This window comes from Falco peregrinus, chromosome 2, assembly GCF_023634155.1.
Source record: "Falco peregrinus isolate bFalPer1 chromosome 2, bFalPer1.pri, whole genome shotgun sequence".
Taxonomy (NCBI): domain Eukaryota; kingdom Metazoa; phylum Chordata; class Aves; order Falconiformes; family Falconidae; genus Falco; species Falco peregrinus.
In genome coordinates, this window is record NC_073722.1 from 73,036,367 (window position 1) to 73,052,790 (window position 16,424).

Consider the following 16,424-nt stretch of genomic DNA (forward strand, 5'->3'; position numbering starts at 1 on the left):
ATCCCAAGTAAAAACGGGCAGCGTGCTCACTCCTATGCCTCATACACAGCTTCTCCAGCTGAGTCTGAAAACGAGGTCAAACATTAGATATAAAACATCAGTCCAGCCGTTCTGATTCAAGGAGAAAATAATCAAGCAAGGATGGCAAGCCTAAATCTGAACTGCACACACTGTTACACTCGGCACAGATTCCTGCAGTCCGACTGCTGCCCTGAGCCCTGCTCTGCAGCTACCATGTGCTCCCCAAGGCCAGCTGCTCCCATGGACATGGTGTCCACTTCCCACCATATGAAAGCTTTCAGGACAAACAGGCTACATGAGTGGCTCTGTGGTTTCTTCAGCTCCTTAGCTTTATCGTGTCTTACTAGGAAGCCAGAGCAAAATCATCTCAAGGATCAGAAAAACTCATCGTTGATGCTGAGAGGCTGTAGGTGAGGTCACAGAAAGTTTATCTGTTTAGGTAACGGAACTGACTCATTTGCAGCGAGAAAGACAACCTTCCTTGCTGTGCATTTTTTTTCTCTTATTAGGTGTGATACTCGGCTTGCGAGGTAAATGCTTCATGATGCCAAAACTTCTGGAGTGTTTCATCACATTATTTACCACTTTTTTTTCTTTTAAATAAAATAAATAAGCTTAACAGAGAAATGTCTTTTTGAGGACAATAATTTTACAGCTCTTCCAAAGAACATCAGCATGTGAATGAAGCGCAGTACCGTAAGCACATTTATAAACTGCCGAAAACACGCCATTTCGTTTACTGCACCCTGAACTTGTTTTCAAATGCTGTTGCTGTAAATACACTTCCAGCCCATTAATATACGTCCCTTGTTTTCAGACTCCACCATGATATAGCTACCACGATTCTGCTGCCAATCAAATTCTGTAGTACAAACTCTGCTCCTGGCAATTAGTACCCCCTTTTCTTAACAGCTGTGTCAGAATTTTTTGCTTCTTGGTGGATAAATACGACATTTTCATTCATTTCACGGTAACGAGCAGGATGCTTTCCTGTTAAAACCGCAGTCCCCCTGCGAAAGCAGCAGAACGTTCCTTAGCCTGCGGTGACTGCTAGGAACCTGCTCGCCGTTGCAAGGGCTGAGCGGGCAGAAACTTCAGACAGCGCCCGGCTGAGCCGCCCGAGCCTCGCAGGCACCCGCTCTGAGTTCTCCGAGCGGCGCCGGCCGCCTCGGGCTGCGCTACCAAGAAGCGGCAGCGCCGGGAGCTGCTGCCCCGCACCGGGGCCGCCTCCGCCACCCGCCCCGCCCCGCCGCCGCCCGGCGGGACCGCAAACCTGCCCCGCGCCCCAGCACGGCCACCTTCCCGCAGAGCCCCCCCCCCTCCTCCCGCAGCCTCCCCGCTCACCTCGGGCGTGCAGCCAGAGCAGCGCCAGCAGGCAGAGGCGCCGCGGCCAGCGCCGCTCCCCCCGCCGGCCCATGGCAGCGGCCGCCGGCCCCGGCCGCCTCCTCGCCGCGCCCCCTTCCCCGGCGGCTCCTGCCCCCGGCCGGCTCCGTGGGGCGGCGGGGCAGGGCCGGCGGGGGGGGAGCCGGGCGAGCGGCGACCCGCCGGGCTGCCAGCGCCGGGGCTCGGCGATAAAGGGGCAGCCGGGACGGCGGCCCCTGCCCTGGGGAGGCCGCCGCCGGGCGAGGGACCCCGCGGCTCCCCCCGCCCCGACAGAGCACCAGCGCGGCGAGGGAGCCAGAGCCGCCCCGTCAAACCGCTTCAGGCTTTCGCACATCAAACGCTTTCCCCGCCGGCCAAGGGACCACACCAGCGCGACCCCCCTCCCCGTGCTGGCAAGCAGCGGCCGGGGACCGGGGGAGGCGCGGGAAGCTGCGCCCTGTGCCGCGCTCCCCCGCGGAAGCCCCCTCCCTGCAGCTCTTCCCTGGACAACTGTTACAAACTTTCTCAGCCGGTGTCATTCCTCAAGCACTAGATGAGCTGCTTCAGCCTATGTGCAGTGCACGACTTCCCCCCACAAGCCTGTTAGCGAAGCAGGCGTGCACACGGATCTAACTTCTCTCCTGACGGTCACACGTGTACAGCAGTTGTGTTACTTCTCCGCTGGGCGCACTGCAACAGCACTGCCTCATCTACAGCGAGGCGTATTAGACTTCTGCGATACTAGTTTCTTGGTACTTGCTCAGCAAAATACTATTTTCAACCGACACACCGATTCCTGTCACTTGCCCAGAGAAAGGCTGCTCAGGTAGTGTCAGTGCATGCAAGCCCACCTACAACGCATGCAAACCCATCTTGGCATGTGCCCCTTAGGACAGGAACAAGTGTTCTGAACAACTGTTATGGCATCAAACAGCAGAAGTATGTGGTCTGCGTTCTTGAACAAAACACAGGTGAGTTCCCTAAAACACTGAATACAGCAACAAAACAGGAAAATTACAAGCTGACACCACAACAAAAACAGACTCCTCAGCTACCACTGAGTAAAAAAGACAAGAGGAAGGGTAAACTAGGTATTTACAAATAAACCATGTATCGATGTACAGCCATTATTAATGGCAGCACTGTTATTTTTATCTGTAAGAATGAGAAAAGTAGGTTTTGTGATTTATTAGCTTGTTTTTGACTATGTATGTTCAGTTTAGTACTGATACTGGACTGCTGTAGCTAACAGAATCCCAGCATCTCAGTGGGCAAATTCTACCACCACGCTTCAAATGGTATTTGGCTCCAAAATAGTGGTCCCCCAGAAACTATCTGGAGAAGATCCACATCTTTGATGATGCTTAGTGAAATGGAAATCTCTAAAGCAGCCAGCTAGCAGCTGTCATACAACAATTAGTAATAACAGAATAAAATTCAACTTAATGTGACTGAGAGTATGGCCAAAGCATTCATAAACCAGACCTTGACCAGCTATCACAAATGCGATGAGCATTCTTCTTGTCTTCCCAGTGATGTGTGGAGTTTATTTTTCTTTCCTCATCCTCTTGCTTAAAACTCTATTACCTGCCTGATTACCACACCATTTTACAATGCAGCTGCAACAGAGAGACACTTCTATTCACATGATTGGAATACATCATTTATGTGAACATAATTTTTCAGTCTTTCTCATGTATTTTCATTGAATTTATAGCAAAAAAAAGTAACACGGTAGTGTCTAACTTATTTTCTAATATGACTCTTAATTACAGGTTTGCTCCACACATAATATGTTTTCATGGGGAAAAAATGCCTTCATTCTAAACTTCATATTTAACCTATATGCTGTCTTCAAAAAGCATGCTTGAGGTCTCCTTCCCAAGCTCCCATATAAGCACCCAAAAAAACCCCTTACAGCAATGCTTTATCATCTGTTGGCACCATTTTAAATGTTTCTATCAGTAAAACAAAAAATCTCAAATTGCCACTTACCACACATCTCTCATCAAACACTACAGAGCAGATCATTCCTCATACATCAAACACAGGATGGCGCTCCCATGACCTTTTTGACTGTGAGGTGCAAAAGTATCATTATTTTGGACACTCAGGACAGACACCACAAGCCCCAGTTGTGTGACCGTAAAGGACTGGATGAATTCAGATTGTTAGCATCTGAAACTGACAGACTACTATTAAAAGTATGGGAAATCTCTCTAGGATGGTTTTAGGATGCCAGCAGAATCAATGCATCAATAAAGTGTTTCTTGTGTAGACTAAAGCAAACATAAGTGTTTAAAATCAGTCTTTAATTCATGTTCGTACCTGTCCACAGATGTAACTAACCGAGTGCAGTAGTGAGGTCAAAACTCACAGTGGGAAGAACTTCAAATACAACTGGAAAGCTGCACCGTGTCTGGGCAATTTAAGTCAACGCATGCTGGGATAGCCACAGTTAACTAGTTTGGCTCATGGAAGGAAACCAGAAATCTGCAAGTTAAGCATACAAACGTCAGCCGAGGTAGAGCGCCTCTTGAAAGTTACTGGCTTTTGTCAGTTCTTTTTCCGTATTAACCATCATTGCCCAATAGGGATTTGTCAGGGTGCAGATGGCTGGAGGACTCTTTTAGACAAAGTCAATGATGTATCCCTTTAAATCACGTTTCCTTGCAAATCCATACAGGATATATGGCTACCAGGTGGTATTCCTCTTTGGGACTGTGGCCCAAAATAAAGTATAAATTACTTTAACACATATCTTGATCACTTTCTGGAAGAAAAAAAGGGGGTGGGGTGGGGTAAGTGCTTGAGACATCATTGTCATGGATTTGATGACACGACAGGTTTCCTCTCCTGTCCCATATTCCAAGTGTTTCTGACCTTAACATGAATAATACCATGCCATTCAGCAAAGCAAAGAGGTGACAGCTCAGTGATGGGAAGCAAAGGGAAGAGACAGGTTGGTCGTGAATACAGGTCTTGCTCATGTTTCTCTGATGTCTTCAGAGTTCAAGGTGTGAGCTGCAACTAAGGAATCTTTTATGTTGTGCATTTTCGATGAGGAGCAGGACACTCCTGCTGTTATAGAGCACAAAGCAATGAAGCAAGCAATAATGTGCTGTAACTACAGTGTTTATAGGCAGGCTGTCAGCGTTCACGGATCTTCCCCTCAACCCTGGGGAATATTACACACTAATTCACATAGAGTATGTCAGCAAGCAAAAGTTCTAAAGCACTGCAAATTATTGCCCTGATAGGGACATTAGATTTCTGAAAAGGGAAAGAAAATTTTCAAGTCATCATAAACATGCAAAAAGTATTTTCACATCATAGAGGATGACATCATTGTTTCCATAGTTGTTAATGCCATCAATGATGTAACCGTATCTTTGATTTCTTCCTGCTAATTATGCTATTCTCCTATATATTTTGTCTTCTGTAAAAGCTCTTTGCCCATTAAAATCCTCTTCTAAGCAGAAGCACAAATCAAAAAAGTCTAAATTAACACCATTTCATTGCTGCTTTCCTTTTTCCTCAGTTAAAAAAAAAAAATCCAGTAAACTACAAGAAGTAATATCCACAAATAGAAGGCTCTTCCTTCAGATGAAACCTGTTTACCACTGCTTTCTCCATGAAAGCTGGCAGAAATTAATTCTTGAATGCATTATTGTCTAATAATTTAACTCGCTTTGTGGTGAAACACAGCATCGCCATTTATGGAGCACAAAGTCAAAAAGAATAAAAAGATGCTTTCACTCTACTTTGAAAAATTGAGGCATTCAAACCCAGGGACAGGCAGACAACAGCTGTGACATGCTTAGAAATCTCTGAAAAGACTCTTAAAAGGCTCCAAAGAAGCAAGTTGAACCTCTTTTGCCCAAGTTTCTTCCCTCCTGCCTCGCTCTACCCATGGGGTGCTCCACCAGCAGCCCTGAGAGGAGCAGCGCACCCCAGCCCCGGGACTGCCGTGCCTTCCAGACAGCCCCCATCCCCCTGCCGCCTGGCTGAAGGGGCCATCTAGTATTCCAGGCACGTATTCCTCTGGGTTTTGTCTTTCTTTTTTTTTTCCAGAGATCTGCCAAAGTTTCCCCTCCCCTCTGTCACCTCCCCCCAAATTGGAAAGGGTAAAACAGGAGCAAGAAGGGAGAAAATCCCGTAACTTGTCCAAAGCATGCAAGGATGATTTGTGTTCTCACTTATGGGGTATGACTGTCACTGCTGATCTGCTTTCAGGCCTAGATTACATCTGATAAGGGCTGACCTTATTTGAGTATTCACACATTATGCACTCATGGAGAGCACGCTGGACACAAAAGTCCCTCAGATGTTCTGGGCATCAATCACGCTCACAGCGTGGAGGCTGCCAAACTTTTCTTCCCTTTAACTCGGCAGAGGAGAGGGTAGTCCAAGACAGACTTAATAAAGTTTAAAGCTGTGCCACAGTATATTTGGAGCCCATTGTCTTCTAAAAGCGTGCTTTTCAACAAATTCCCTGCAGTTACCACGGGCAACAATTGGTCTTTAACAAATTGAGGCGCGGAGGGGCAGACTAGGGAGGAGGTAAGGTGAACAAAGGGTTTGCCAGGTCCTTAAAAAAAAAAAACAAAAACAAAACAGCCAAAGAACCAAAACAATTCTTTCTTATTTGACACATATTTACAAAAACAAAGTAATTTTTCAAAATCATTCCTAAATACGGAATAATTTCAAAACATGTCTTAAAGCAAATCACATCTTTAAGAACTCATGAACCCACCGTTCACCATATGCAAATACTTACGCTCATTACCTCAAATAATGCGTGCTTTTGTAAAGAATATATTATAAACATCACAACCCACTAAAACATTTCATCTGCTGCAGTGACTGACACCTCTGTTTAAACTTCCCTGATTTCACAAGAATTAAAACTAGTTTTGTAAACCTTCTGTTTCAGTCTGCACGTCTATTTTACATTATGAGAGTCAGGAGGAAATAAGAGCACACAGCAGGTGATGCATGTGGTGCTCTGAAATGTACTTACCAGCGGGGCTCGACTTGATTTGTAAAGTCTAAATTCTTATACAGTATCCTCCTTACAGACAAAACAGACTCTACAGTCTGCAAACTTGCATGGAAACAAACAGCCCAAATAAACCATCATACCTAGCTCCCAAACAATTTTTATTCCCTGTATCTGTAGACAACAGGAAATTACTCTCAAAACAAGGTATGATTTGCTTGTTAACTCTGAAACCTATTTACGCCATGTAAACTAACTTTCTTCCACAGCTGTCCACTCCAGCAGTAACAGTGAACTAAGGCACTTTTTCATATGACTGGAAATAAATAAGTACAAAGTGCAACCACTCATGAACCAAAGCCTTGGACAGGATGCCCTGAAGAGTTCGGTGTGCTCTCTTTCAATTTTAGGTCCTCTCAGTTACGGAGGGTTTGTTGCTGCAGTTTGGGAGATCAGTTCACAGCACGATGCATCTCATCATGGGGAAGTTCTGCTGCTTTTCCATAGCTGCTTGGATTTTTTTCCTTCCAATTTAAAACCATTTATTTCTCAGGTTTATGTCAAAAGTGACTGATCCTTGAGAAAAGGAGCAGCACACTGTCAAAAGAGGTGAAAAGACCTTTGAATTAAACCACGGAAAAATATATTAAAAACGAAGTAGTTTTCAGGCACAAGAAGATCTAGTAGCTCCCAATAAAAGGGACAGTATTGAAGATGGTAGCATGGGGAAATCCACTACCAGTTTCTCTAAATTTTCATTTAAGCCATTTCCAGCAGTAGTTCAGACACTCACTGCCTTTGGGAGGTACAATTTCCTAGTAAGGACCTGCTGTGGCCATGCATCAAGTGTTGCGACATATTCATTTTAGACTGCAAACAGCAAACCACCCATCTCATCACATGTGGGGATCAGGATATGGTGTGCTAACTAAAGGCTGAGATTTAAGTTCAAGTGTCCTGTCTAAAGCTGTGTTCAGTCTTAACTGAAGTGCTCATTATAAAGGTTTTGGCTACACAGCATTTGAATCAAAAAGGTGCAAAAAAATAATCATCCTAGTAATAGGTCCTACCTAGCCGAATATGATTGTGTGTTGGTTTTTGGTTTGGTTATTTTTTCCCTTGGTTAAAAACTGGACTATAAACATACATTAAAACTTGCAATATATTGATGAAAATAAATAAATTCCTTTTATCAGTATAAGCATACACACAAACACGCACATGTAGATGCTCACCCCATTAAAAGTTCATTTGTTGGTTTCAAATGCATTATCATATTATAGAATAAAAGCAGATTTCTCCGACAAGCTGGACAAAAATCTAAATGTGCAAGGGAAGACTTTAGTAAAGTTCCTTGCTAGGCTGACTGTATTTCAGTATGGAGCCAGCATCATAAAAGGTGTGTATTTAGGGAAGTTACAGGAGCTCGGACATGTGTTCGACTTAATAAACCAGAAACGAGTATTTATAGCGTTTTGTTGTATTCTGCCTGCTCTTGCAATGAGAACCTGCACAGACCTTTCTGTGGTGCTCTAGCCAGAAGTTACCCCCACAAACTGGGAGCCACGCAGCCACCATCAGCTCCCCACAGCAATACCCCTGCTGCAGCTACCACTACCGCACAACTGTATCTACCCAGCTGTTGAGCCAGAGCAGGCTTGTGTCCAGATGTCTCAGACTGTGGCAAAACAAAACTGTACCTAGCTACAAAGGCTGAAGACATCCCCCAAATGTCATATAAGATAGCAATCTCTGCACTGACACACTGGATCAGACGAACAGTTCAGCTTGTCCATATTCCTGTCTCCAATAAAAGGTATTTGCTTTTTATTAATTTTTAAATGCATTGCTTTTTAATTTCATTGGGACGTCTCCTGTCTTTTATTATGTAAAAGGTTAAATGGAAGAATCCAATTTGCCTCCTCTTTTTATATGTATTATTTTATTTCCTTCTTCTGTCTCCTCTTACTGAAGTCCTCTCCAACCAACCCTCAAATTTTAAATTCCTCACTCCTCTAGGAGATAGTTCATCTCATATTTTAGCCACCCACCTATTTCTGCTGCACGTTTTTATTGGCTGAGGTGGCCAGAATGCACTGTTCCTGGACAGATGTGGCACTCACTGGGCAACGCAGCCACTTTTGGAAATCAGCTCTGTCTGTCGATTGGAGTCAAATGTTTTATTCGCTTTTCTCACTGTGCAAGGCACAAGATTTCATTGGCTTGTTCAAGAGGACAAGAAGGTATTTTTTTGTACTCTGTTAATTTAATATTCAAGAAATATACCAGGAATCTGTATTTGACAATGTGCATTCACCAAAAAAAACCTTTAACCTGCCTATTCATACCACTTCAGCAAATCTTTCACAGCTTTGCTTGATTCTTTCTGATCTGATCTAATTAGATAATTACTGTTTCCTTTCCTGAAGTCACTCTTTCCTCCAAAGCCTACCGTATCCAAAACCAGTTCCAGAAGTAGCTTATTACTGCCTTTTTGGTTAACATGGCAGGAGCAGTGTGCCTCCCAAATCTCCGTTTCTCCTTTTACTCTCAATATGACAAAGAATGAGGCTGTAAGACTACAGAAGAGGAAGACCAACAGAGGTGGATGGTTCAGTGTGATGCTGGGTACAGAGGGGAGGAGAGCAAGGACAGGGCTGTTAACTACCCCCAAAAAACTCTTTCAGTCATTCACACAATTTTTTTCAGGGCTTTCCTCTCTCATCTGTAGATTAAATCCATAGCCACTCACCTGCTGGGGAGTGAAAACCCCCTGTCCCCAGGATCCTGCCCCATCGCCTACTGTGGGCAGAGCTGGCAGCTGCTTTTCAGCCCCTTTTACCACCTGGGCACCTAAATTTAGCCCTCTGGCCTGGCCAGAAGAAAAGGTTGAAGGGTCGAGGGCAGACGGGCTCAGTCCTGTTCTCAGCATGCCATTAGGGAGTTTAAGCATTGCGCCTGCATTTTGCAGATGTTGACGCCTGCCTGGTACATCATCAGGGAAATGGACAATCTTCCTGCTGGGTGAGATCTTTCAAGGTGTCTGTGACACCAGCTAACATGAAATCTGAAAGTGTGAAACATCAAGGTTTAAGCCTACATCAACAAGCCACTTTATCATAAATTTTCCTCTTATACTAACAAAAATTATGCTAACAGGTTTTAAGCATGTATGAAAGTAGCAAGTAATGCTTTTCGAACATGAAGCGTTCTCACTAGGTAAGTTATGGCAGAGTCTTTTGGTACAATACCCTATCAGTACATAATTTCTTACTTCAGAAGTACCTTCCACCACAGTTTGCATTTCAGCCTCCAAGCTATTCTCCCAAGGAATAAATGGACAAAGACATAGATCTACCCTCCTGCCTCCCCACCCCACACCAATGCATGTCTGATGGATTTGGAAACTGTCCTACAAATTCAAGATAAGCATCTGCCAAAATAAATCCGACACTAAATACTTGCAGAGGATATATTTTTTTCTCCCATAACTCTACTTACTGGTTAACAATTTCCAGTTGATATAATTTTTTTTATGGAGCAAAACAATGTGTCTCTCTGTTTTCAATAACATTGCTCTATAGGTTGTACTTCATAGCAGATCATCTTGGAGAACCACAGCAGCACACTGGTTTTAGGTACCCAGGCCTCCAGGGAGGTTAACGCCACAACATACACCCACTATTTATAACTGTCCTATAATGACAGGTGCACAAAACCCACAGAAGTAACCAAATATACAGAAAGTAAATACAGTTTCATGACTTCAGTGTTGCAAAGACCACAAGCAGTACTTGGCACCAGAAAAAAATCTCACCTGTGTTTACAGGTTTACCACAAGCATGTTAGAAAAAAAAAAGGGGGGGGGGGGGAACCCAAACCAAACCCACCACCAAATTCCATTGCTACCAAATTCTTTGTATTACAACAGAAAACACATCAATGCCTCAAACCAGTCCCTAATGTGACTTGGACACAATACAGCCTCTCTGAGTCACTTCTAACTGGTATGATCAACTTGAAGGCAAATAGGAGTGTGCATAGTCCACTGGGCTACTGAATTTTCAAGTAGTAATTTCCATATTGCTTACTTCTGGAATATTATTAAAAATAAATCCACATTTTAAGACATTAAACTTCAACAGTATCCCTTCTTTGGCGGAAGGTTTTGTTTGCTTGCTTGCGCTTTCTTAGCTAAAATGTATATTAAACATTAAAAACCCTTTGGCTCTGCCTCTTTAAATAAGTAGACAGATTCTTCAGTCCTTCACATTCCTTCACCTGTCCCCCGTTACACAGCACAGCTGCTTGCGGGTTTAAGATTTTTTTTGTGAAGTAACAGTTCATGATAATCTCATTAAATCCTTTCTAACACTTTCCAGTTCATACAGGATTTCCTTCGCCGGGTTGAGTGCAGCGAAGATTGGCTTTTTAAACAATCTCTGTGAAAAGAAAAAAAAAAAAAAAAGTCACCCAAAGCTCTCCTTGCAGAGCAACCCTCAGCAGATGGAGGCTACAGGGGAACCAAAGCTCGGCCCCAAGTGAGGAGCTGGAACAAACCCGGAGATGCAGCAGCTTGCTTTGCTGTCTCTCTCTCCAGCTGAAAAACAGCTTTAGAAGTGTAATCCCCGATATGTTTTGTGTGTAAAACAAGTCACGCGCTAAGCAAGCTCCTCTACCTGTAAATCATTTTGTTTAAATGTAGACAAGTCCCTCTCTCCACCAACCTAGGAAGTACTCACCTCAAAGTGGCCGGGGAGTTGCACTCTCCGGGTGAGGCTCCACGACCAGGTTGGCTGCTCAGCCATCTCAGCCATTCCCAAGAATGGGAGACAAGCCTCCCCAGGGAGAACAGAGTATGAAACAAAAGCGAGACAAAAAGAGGCCTGACGATTTTATAGATATGCCTTCTATCACATCTTACAAGCCATGCTATGGGAGTCCTGAAAGCATTTTCAGTGAGAGGGACCTCCACAGTGAAGGCGCTGGTGATGAGCAGATGTAAGTGAGGCATTGGGAGTGACAGGAAGAAATGTTGGGATGTCTTAAACTCCCCCACCAGGAAATGGGAACAATTTTTAGGCTCCGTTACAAAAAAATCTATAACATCAACTACTTTTATCAAAACGATCAGTCTTCATTTCACTGTACATGGTCCCATCAACTGCAGTTTAATAGGATTTTTCCCTATTTACATGCATTTAAATGGCCAAGGCACATTTCCTGCTCCAACTGCCAAAACCTACTTTTTCAGCTTGCCTGCCTAAACCCATCCAGAACGAGCAATGCAAAACGTGTAAAACAGTTTAAAGTCTGTAGAAAGGGCTGGCCAGCTCAGGTATCTGGATCACAAATATTTTTACAGGCCTTTCAGTGGCTTAAATCCAAGACAGCTCTGCAATGATTTATTTGTCTCCAACAGCTCCAGGGTGGCCTATGTAAAATTAGCTGGTAATCACAAACCAGGTCCCTAGTGGGCAGGTTCCACACCCAAAGCAGCAGTGGCTGGTGCTCTCCTGTCTGAGGGTCACAGCAGAAAGACCGAGGACTGAGGTGGGCATGCAGGATACCTCACGCCATCAGAAAGGACGAGGCTCAGTGGCAGAGCATTATGCTAGGATTTTGCAGGATCAAAGCACAGATCATCTTATTTAAGCCATAAATATTGCTGTCACATTTTATGATCACCCTGCTAGCACTCTGAATAAGTATTAAACACAGTTTCTAAGGGTTATGCAGAATTTTGTCTAAAACATACACCCTGAAGAGCACACAGTGCAGGCTGTTTGCAGTCTGAGTTGCTACCACAGTTCACTGAATTTTATCTGGCAAGGTGAAAATTGTCCCTACATCTCAGTGTGAAAGGAAGCAAATATTAATGGCAAAATCTGTGTGTTCACCATTAAGAACAGTTCTCATGTCTGAGACTTCACTGATGAAGACTTTTAGCATAATGGTAACACCTTATTTAAGACAGAATTGGTTGCAAATCTCCATGCACTGAAAATCTGCAAGTCTTGCCACCACTTTCTCAGCTGCAGGGCACCATCAGTACATCAGTACGCTGCCTTGCCCTGCAGATACATGTTTCTCAAAAAACACATGAAATATAATTATGATATAAGCCTTTCTGGATGGTGCAATAACATACTTTTTAATTCTTCTGTGCTCTTAAGTGAAGATTACCAATCAATTAGCTCCCAGCCACTCACTGTAACTGAAATAAGCGCTTGCTCTGGTCAGGAATAACTAGCCCAACAATTATCACACAAGTCTTATGATGCTGAACTCACCCCAGTCAGTCGTTGCTGAAAGGGCTGCTCAAGAAATCCAAAATAATTGCTTGGCCCTTGGCAGCTCTGGAACCACAAAAGGAATTTTTTTCCCCATCTCTGAAAAGCAGCATGTGCATACACCAAAACAATACTGACAAGTTTATTCCATGAACCCAGGCCACTCAGTGATGTATTAGAGGAGGCTCTTGGGAGCTCGTTAAACTTCTACCACTAAACTTCCCAAGTATAACTGACATTGCAATTATTTCTTTTTTTTCCTGCCTCCAATGCAACTCCATTCACCTCTGCCAAAACATTCAAGCAAGACGGAGGATAAAGTGTAGTGCCTATAATTTTTTGTTCAGCAACATCTGCACGGTCAGTTCACGTGCTGCTGGGATGGTTCAGCAACATCTGCATGGTCAGTTCACGTGCTGATGCAAGTCTGGTACCTTCATTGCCTCTCAAACACTTAAACCATCATCAGGCTGTGGTAATTTTCATACTTTCTGACGCAAGCTATGAGCTGAAGGGAGACTCCCAAATCTAACACAACCAAAATGAACACAGAAATGCAGCTTCTTTTCTTGAACAATTCCCCACTATCTTTAAGAGAGGCGATTCAGACACGACATTACAGTTTTATGGTTTCAATTCCTATTATAACCACTCAGGTCTAACATAAGTACCTTGTGTCTAGATTCAGTTTTGCTACATTTTCAATTAATTTTGGCTGATCTGTTTTTGATATATTCTCCATACGCATCTTCTTTAAAATGTGCTAATTTAGTTCTCTGGCTGTAGATAATGCATTAATCTCAGCACTTACAAATATTCAAATGGAAAATAAGAACTAGACACTAGAAGTCACATGCTTATTTGAAACATGTAGCTGGACAGTATCAATATGACACAGGGTTAGTAGATTAAAATTAATCTACAGTTCTGTAATATCATCAGATAAATTGACCTGCTAATGAATGGAAACACATTTCCATAAGAATATGAGTGGTATCCAAGTAACAATTCCACAATGACACATTTTCAATTAAAGTACTACAATAAACTACTGTTATTTTTTCTCTCTAATGTTAGGTTGTAATTCATTATTGTACAGGCAGCTGAATATTAACTTACAGCTTCTGCTCTTTGTAGTAACTAGGAAATGTTTTCAAGGTCAAATCCTGATTTTATTACAAAGATATCTACACACCAAATTTTTGAGGTTGTCTTGTTTTCCTTTATTTGGTTGCTTGTTCTCATCTTTTTTTATCAAGATACAGAAGTATTAACAAAATCTATGAGAAACTGACTGCCAGACTGACAAAAGTGCAGAGGAGCAGGTAACCCAACATCAGTAGTTCTCTTTACTGCTATTCTGTAACCAAAAAAAGCTAATTTCCTATAAGGCCACAAGACCTGGAAAGCAAATGCATTGTTATAAGAAAGCAGAGCCATTTAATAAGTCAATGTTTACAGGGGGCAGCCAGTTTATTCTTTAACTATCCATTTCTGGTGACAACCTTTTAAATGCAAGAGTGTGAAAATTAGATAAAGCATCATCTTTAATTATCTTCTTCTGTGGTCATTTCGGATCATATTCTATCACAACCTATCACTGATGTTGCTATATGATAGTACAAAATGATCATACTTAATCAAATTACAAGCAAAATGCATTACATTCTAAAAATTATTTTTCACATGCAGCTATGTTTCTGTCAATAATTACATTTCTGACTTTTGGTCAGGTTGCATTGGTGACTGGGAGGAGGAAACAGGACCCTGGATTATCAAATCCTCCACCAAAGCTTAGTTTCAGTAATTCAGCGTTCATTCCAAATGCTTAAATTGAGTAGCAACTGAATTTAAAGCACAAAAAGAACCCCCTACCCTCAGAATCGGAGAAAAGCATTTTTCCTTTAATTTGACAGGAAAATGAAAAAAAGAGAGGGATGGAGAAATAGAGAATCAAGACATTTTTCCCATCACACAGTATGTGTAGAAGGATTATTTCAAGTTAGAAAGCTACCAAGAGATGGGGGGTGGGGGGAATCTTACATGTTGAACGGTAGTTCCTGCTTCCCATGAAAGCCATCTGTTCTGTGTATGTACACGGTTTGAAAGACATTCCCGGGATTGTGTCAAGCCAAAGGAATCCCCACTAGAGTTACAGAAATATAAACTCCCTTTACACTGGCAGGAGAGCTCTAAAATGCAACTCCGAAGACACGTATACCACCACCAAGCTCAGAACCATAACAGTTCTGCTGACATACCAGACGTTACGCAGGATTTTCTCATCTGATATGATATTATGAGAACTGAAACTTTAGCAGGGATAACATTGCAATACTTTGAATTAGAAATTCTTTAGATGAGTATAAGGCGAGATCTTCACTCCTCTCTATTGCAAGATGGCATCACCACCCTTTCTCCCATTTGCAGCTGACATGAAAAATGCCTGGAAAATATTTTTGAAATACGATTAATTCCATAACACAATTTTTGTCATTACTGATTTTAATGGGAGTGGGATATGGCACAATTTGAATTATATACTTGTTCCACATCTATTCCCAATCTCTGGTAACAGGATTCTGAAAACAGAAATCTAACAATTGTATAAGAAGGACGATCCTTCCTGTGAGCATGGCATTTTTGCAATCCCTTCTCTACTATATGACTGAGTTCAAATTGCAATTATTTTTCCTAGGGAGCAATTAAATACTGCTACCAATGTTAAGCATAAACACAACTCTAACTACAAGCAACGCTCAGATGACCAGCTCAGGTTCAAGGGTTCACTGCACATGAACATCCATAAATACCCCTGACAGCCTTAGCAGTATAATGAACTTTGCAGCAACTCATGCAAGCAGTCTACACAATACATGAACATAATGCCCTTAACCTTAAAGCAAGAAACCTCCACAAGCAATTCTGAGCTACTTTTACAGCTGGGACAGTGTATTTAAGAACTATATATGAAACAGTCCAACCTCATTTTTCAAATGTTCATGTGTTTATTATTTTGTACATCATCCCGTGGAATCAGACAGTAGAACTGAATGAAACATGAGCTGTACATAAAGATGGTCAGTTCCACTGATTGGTCACACCAATTAGCAGTATATTACCTCCATTAATTTTGGCATGCAACATTACAAATTAAACACCCTTTGCTTTTTAAGGAAACACACAATATTTTATCTTTAAGATGTTTACATTTTTTTCTTGTAAACACTGGCCACAGTACCACACAGCCTCCATAACTAGATATTTCTGGCATCTCTTGAAATACACACCCTGCTCCCAGCTCCAAAACCAGATGTTAAAAAAAACACTCCCTATTTGAAAACTAGGGAATACGTTTGAAGCACTGGTTTTGTTTCTCTAACCCTACTACTTATTCTAATTCCAATAATACGCTAATTGCAAAGATGCTGCTTCTCTATTTCTGTGTGGAGCTGCAGCACCAGTAATAGAGGAAGCTACTGTAGAAATCTGTGCACTTTGTAAATGCTGCTAACAAAAATGAGCAAGTTGAAAATACAGTGTATTTTCAATGGACTCCAAGCTTGAGGAACCCTAAGGATTAATTCTGATTACTTCAAAGAGTTATAAACTAGGGAGATACATGGTTATTAAGTCAAAGGTGTATATATAAAAGTATAAGGCATATACAATGTAACCGCAATCTCCTTTGGAGATTTTCTTACAAGATGTTTTTTGCTATATTTTAAGTTAACAGAAACACA

General features: G+C 42.4%; 1 protein-coding gene across 2 annotated transcripts in view; it reads right to left on the bottom strand.

Moving 5' to 3' along the window:
• Nucleotides 1–16,424, bottom strand: part of BMPR1B (bone morphogenetic protein receptor type 1B) — a 253,229-nt gene that overhangs the window by 75,749 nt on the left and 161,056 nt on the right. The window contains exon 1 of one of the 2 annotated variants that reach the window (XM_055796199.1): nt 1,366–1,431. The exons of the other annotated variant lie outside the window; for it this stretch is intronic. The gene's annotated coding sequence lies outside the window, so the exon portion shown is untranslated. Of the gene's footprint in view, nt 1–1,365; nt 1,432–16,424 lie in introns of those variants that run through there. 2 annotated transcript variants of the gene reach the window in all.